This window comes from Phalangium opilio, unplaced genomic scaffold (genome assembly GCF_054372755.1).
Source record: "Phalangium opilio isolate 3A_F unplaced genomic scaffold, DU_Popi_V2 ptg000046l_1, whole genome shotgun sequence".
Classification (NCBI taxonomy): domain Eukaryota; kingdom Metazoa; phylum Arthropoda; class Arachnida; order Opiliones; family Phalangiidae; genus Phalangium; species Phalangium opilio.
In genome coordinates, this window is record NW_028324169.1 from 5,950,153 (window position 1) to 5,955,978 (window position 5,826).

At 35.5% G+C, this 5,826-nt stretch overlaps 1 long non-coding RNA gene across 2 annotated transcripts; it reads right to left on the minus strand.

Moving 5' to 3' along the window:
• Positions 1–4,667: 4,667 nt before the first annotated feature.
• On the minus strand, positions 4,668–5,163 carry LOC149676457 (uncharacterized). Of its 2 annotated transcripts, none has more exons than XR_016366757.1 (3): positions 5,051–5,163; positions 4,900–4,940; positions 4,668–4,802 (listed from the first exon to the last, which is right to left on the minus strand). It is a non-coding gene; the product is annotated as an uncharacterized LOC149676457 (long non-coding RNA). The 2 variants fall into 2 exon arrangements; XR_016366756.1 differs by having other exon boundaries at positions 4,675–4,802; positions 4,888–4,940.
• Positions 5,164–5,826: the final 663 nt, after the last annotated feature.

A 5,826-nucleotide genomic window follows, 5' to 3' on the forward strand; every position in this document is an offset into this window, starting at 1 on the left:
GTAGTAACACTGAGTTTTCCAAGAGATCTAGCTAATTATTATTATGTCCAATCACGATGGTCAAAGCCGTACTTGTAAATAACTAAAATTAACATACTTAGACTTAATTGTTTCTGATTAGACTAGCCGATCGCACACCCTGAATACTTAATTGTTAAATTAAGAGTATTCCGAAGAGTAACTTCGCTCTAGTTTTTCAGTTAGAGGTGGTTAAATATCACGAAAAAACCCATGTTAATCTCCATAGGAAAATTGGTAAAAGCATGTGAATTTTGCTTTAACGTTACAAAAGAGTATCAAGTCATATCTACAAGGGCCTACCGGCCCTGTAGAATATCAATTTTTTGGAGTATTTAAAGACCAGAGTCTCGATACTTTCTTCATTCGAAAATTTTCTAGACGCTTTCTGTCGCTTTACAAGCTCTTAAACACTTGTAAGTAATGTCTAGTTTAATTCCTTGCGGTCGCTCTATGATATGGAAGGTGAATAGAAAGCTCTATGACAATCCTGATTTAAAGGATTTTATTTGGGATGATTTATTTAGAGATGTTTGGGATAAAAATACTTTAACGGACGCGCAGAAAAGGAACATTTGGCGTAAACCAAACGTTCACTAAAAATCCAATAAAATCTCAACAATTTATTCATTTGTGTTATATATATTTTTGTAAACTTTGGATTACTTGTGTTCCTAGAAAAACAGTATAGATAGCTTTAGTCGAATATTTTTGTGTAAGAAAAATAAATTTAACTACTTGAAATATAATCCTCGACCGAAGGGATCGGTTCGCTTGAAAAACAAAGTATTAAAACTTGTTAGCTTGGATAGGACTGTTTAAAGATTCAGGGTGTTATATGACATGAACGTGCATTGGTTAAAAGTTAAGAAAAATAAAAATGAAAATGAGGGAATAGAATCTTAAGGGTAGAGGTCGATGATCTGGCCATAAATGCTTTGGTATAAACAAAACTGAACTTAGAATATAGGGATTGAAAATTGAACTTTGAGACCTACCTAAAGAACTAGGAGTCCTCGTTTGAACATAAGAGAAAAATGAGGGAATAGAATCTTAAGGGTAGAGGTCGATGCTCTGGCCATAAATGCTTTGGTATAAACAAAACTGAACTTAGAAAATAGGGATGGAAAATTGAAAATTGAACTTTGAGACCTAGCTAAAGAGCTAGGAGTCCTCGTTTGAACATAAGAGAAAAATCAGATTGTCATGGGCAAGAGGAGAAGCTAGAAGTCCTTAGCTGGACATAAGAAAAATATAAAATTGCAACAGGGCTAGCGAACAAGCTAGAGGTCCTTAGTAGGACATAAGAAAATAGTTATTTATGGACTAGCAAAGATGCTAGTAGCCCTTAGTTGGACATAAGAAAATAAAAGAAATGGAGCTCAGGCCTAGGCGAGCTGTAGTCTTCTGACATAATAGTTAAAGAATGGAAATAGCAAATTTGGAAATAATAGAAACTGGAAAAGGTTTAGGTACTGCACCATGGAAAAAATAGAAATGAAAATGGTTTAGGTACCACGGAAATAATACAAATGGAGAGAATAATGCAAAAGAAAAGTGAAGGAACAGTTTGAAATAAAAGAAATTTTATTGATTGGAATTAAATAAAGCGTTGAATTCGTCTAAAGTAAAAATTTGAGTGACTTAGTTATTGATTAGAGTGATTCTTATAAGTTACGCGACGAACAGGGACTTAGGGTTTCGATTTTTCAGTCGGTCGGAACACTTAAAAATTAAAAGTAACGGATTAAGAGAATAAAGCTATGAAAGCGAAACAACCTTTGTAGTTCTATTAACAGCTATGTGCCACCAGATAAATACTTAAAACACCCTTGCACTAAAAAGAAATTGAGACGCGGCAGTCGTTGACCGTTCTAAACTCTAGTAACGAGAGTCACGTGGTCGTGGTCCCCCTCCTCTCTCTCTCTTTCTTTCTGGCCAAAAAAATAGCTAACCCGTCGAGCAGGGTGAGAAATAAGGAAATTTTTTAAACTGATCATCTGACCAGTAGATCCCAAGGGTCTTTATTAAAAAACTGGTCAACGACCACTTAATATTTCTACATACTGTCAGAGCTGTACTGAAATGGTTCTAGGTTTTATATGCTGTTTATTTGTTTTACATGAATTGATTTCTATATCTCACTCAAAAGTTAGTTTATATATGTTTAAAAAATAATTGAACTTGGAACCTTTAATGGAAACATGTTCCATTTTAATACAAGTAGAATTTTGTAGGTTTGAAGTGCTTAAATTTGTTGTATTACAAACACTAAAGCCTCTTACAATGAAAGACTAACGACTCATAAAAGCAACGCACATCGCAGCTAGTCTACTAGGCACTGGTGCTAACCGGTCCGGATAACGGCGTTCCGTCACTTTCCCCTTCTGTTCTTCATTGAATCATTGCTTACCACCATGGAGTAGTATAACAGGAGACTAATTGTTGTGTTTGGCTTCTGCAAGTAAACCTTTATTGTATATACATCAAAACTACTCCTTGGTACAGTGCCCCAGGAATTTATTTTTTACTAAAGAAGGGCAATTTAAGAAAGGTCACGGTGACCACTAGACCCCCAAGCATTTAATAAATAAACTGGTCAAATCAAATTTTAAACTGGTCATTTGTCCAGTGCCATCAACTTATTTCTAACCCTGCCGTCGAGGGAAGAGTGAGATACTGTTGGTGAAAATCGCTGATAGGTACTAAGCCTCAATAGCTCCGTTTGTAAGGCGTTCTACTCTGGTGCCTGTGTGGATACAGACGTCGGGGGTTCAAATCCTGGTCGTGCCAAAACATTAATTCTTCAATAGTGAAAAATTTACAGAACCTCGTATAGATGTCACTGAATTTCAAATTTCTAGCGGGAAGTTTAAAGTGAAAGTAACTTTATTTATGATGGATTCTGCCAGGTCACATGAAAAATTGGGGGCAGAAAGGGGGGAGAAGACGCCAAGCCGAAAGGGGTAATTGCAATGCTTCCGCAGTCTATAGACAGCGAAAGCAAAAAGGCAGGGCGTTACGCGATTGGTTGGAGGTCCTTATTTAAAATTCTATCATGGTCTACACTGGAAATCTAGCTTTAAATATAAACGATGTCGCATGTATCTGTTATATAGTAAAGATTTGACACGAACCATTTTGAAAAGAATGGAAAATTCATGATTCAAAATTTTTGGGCAAATGTAATTTTGGTGATAAAAACGAAGAAAAGTATTTTTTTTAAATAATTGATGTTTTATAATCATGTCTTTAAACTGAAAAAATTTAATATCTGTTACTTCTGTCATTCCATTTTGTTCTCTTATCATTTACTTTTTCTAGTCTTTGTCCACGAAGACATTTTTTATTACTATCTGTTCCTTCAGTCTTCATTTTAATTAAGATTGTTAAGAAACTGTTGCATTTTTAAAATCTGCACTAAGCACAAACATAAATATAGGGGAGCTTAAGCATAAGGGACCTAATATTGCTAGTTAGTTACTAATGCTTTCAGGTACCAGTTAATCAGTTATAACCAATGAGATTAATTTATCACTGAAAACATCAAATTTTCATACTAAAATTATTTTGGCCTTTCTTTATCCCCTGGTTTTGAGTATTAAAATATTTAAAATAACTCTGAGAATTATCTAGAATCATTTCTACTGATATTTCAAATTCAGAAGAATCAGAGTCATCGTTTTGAGTCTTTCAGATGACTGGCTTGGACTTATGTTATTGGTTTTCGGTTTTCTTTGTAGCAGCTAACTGAGACAAAGTTTCTGCCTGACAGCATAGCCCACTCGATCCGCGCTCATGGACGCAAGCTGCTCGCGCTATAGAGAGCTTTCAGTTGGAGAAGGAGATGAGCCTCGTGACATCATTTACGCTGCCATATTGGTGGGTTTAAAGCAGGAATGAAGCTGAGACCACCCAATATGGCTACCAGAACAGCGGTAAGACTTGGGAGGGTGTGACGTACTACAATCCCATCTGAAAGCTCTCTATTCAATAATAATTGACCAGGTCACGTCGTCTGCTAAACTTATGGATTGGACAATTATACTTTTTGAGTTAATGTCTGGACTCTGGTTACCCTTGAATTTCCTTAGTGGTTCCGTGGTTTAATTTTTATACTGGTCATTTGCCCTGTGCCACCGCCTTATTTCCCCCACTGGACAAGGAAGCATTTCTCATAAAGGATAATGGCCATCATTGTTGTGTAAGAGACAGTCTGGCAGCCCCGTATTTTTTAACCCTGCCCATAGCCCACTCGATCATGCGTAACATGACGCAAGATGCAGAGGGCAGAGCAGCATCCGTGAGCATGGATCGAGTGGGCTATGCCCTGCCTGGCCAAGTCAGCTGACTTAGGTGAAATATTCATTACTTCTATGCGACTTAATTCTAGACATTTTTGAACGAATCATCTTGTAAACATTTTATAAGAAAGGCTTCTGGCGCTGGGTTTTTTTCTAAGCCAAATTTCCTTTTTAAATTTTAAAAAATTAATTTCAACCTTTTTTTCCTCTCTTCAGAAGATTAATAATGATAGTGTGTTACATATTTATCCAAAATTTATATTAATTAATTAACACACTGTACATCGCCATAATTTGTAATTTCGCGCATGGAAGAGGCTGAATTAAAAATATTGATTTGGAGACCGGGTTTAGTGATAGTGTGATTGAATCTATCATTTATTTTACCAGTAAAAAACGTATCTTCGTAGCGGTAACTGTTGGCTGGTGGCAACAGTCGAGAAACCAGGGAACGAACCCTTGTGCGTCTTTTGCATTAATCTACTTTAAACAACAAAAATGGATTTAATTTAAACAAATTACCTAATTAGCGGCTATCGTTGGACGATGGCACCAGGTGAAACACCTTAAAACGTACGCTACACGGCCAATTGGTCTCTAGTCTCTACATACAATCAGCTGTATTTAAATTTTGACCGAGGCTTAGTGAAATCAGTGAATTTAAAAATTATCGGCTAAATCCTAAATTTAAATTCTTTTGTATTAAATTATAATAAGGTTTAACTTACGAAATTAAAATAAAATGAGGACGAATTAACCCCTTCTTTTATGTGAAAAGTTAAAAAATTCGCCTTAAGCTCGACATAGCCACACGCGTTGTCTTAACAAAAATCTTCGCTCACTCGCTCTATTAGCGGTAAAACAGCGTAAGTCCAACACTACGTTTCTGTATGATTTTAGCTAGGATTAAACCACGTAAGTCCAACAGAATAAAAGGTCGTAAATTTAAGTATGTGCTTAAAAGTACAAAAAGTAATACTTAATATTAATTATTTTCAATAAAACTTCGAAAGGCACCAGTTTAATGTTCAACCTTTCATTTAAAACCATTTTCAGACCTGTCGAATAAATAGTCTTCAAAAAATGGTCGAGTAGCTTTGGCCATCACAGTAAACATTTCCCATGTTATTCCTATGGGAAAATTTCCCTTTTTTTGCCAAAATGACTGAATTTTTTTATGGAAATGAAAACCACCCTTAGCAACTTTATTTTCTATAAGAAAAACTAATGGAGGGATCTCTTTGAAATTTTAACCACATATTCAGGGTCCGAATTTTAGTTCAGTGGATTTTTTTCAAAACAATCAATACAATACAAAAAAAACTACATCCAAACAAAAAACCCTCCTTATACATTAAGAGCAGTATGAAGTCTTATCTAAGAGAGCAACCGCTCTCCTAGAATACAGTGTGTAAAAATCAGAGACCCCAGATTTTGGAAAAACAAGGTGAACACCATATTGAAATTAGTCTTATTTATTTTTCAAGACTCTTGGACATTCAAG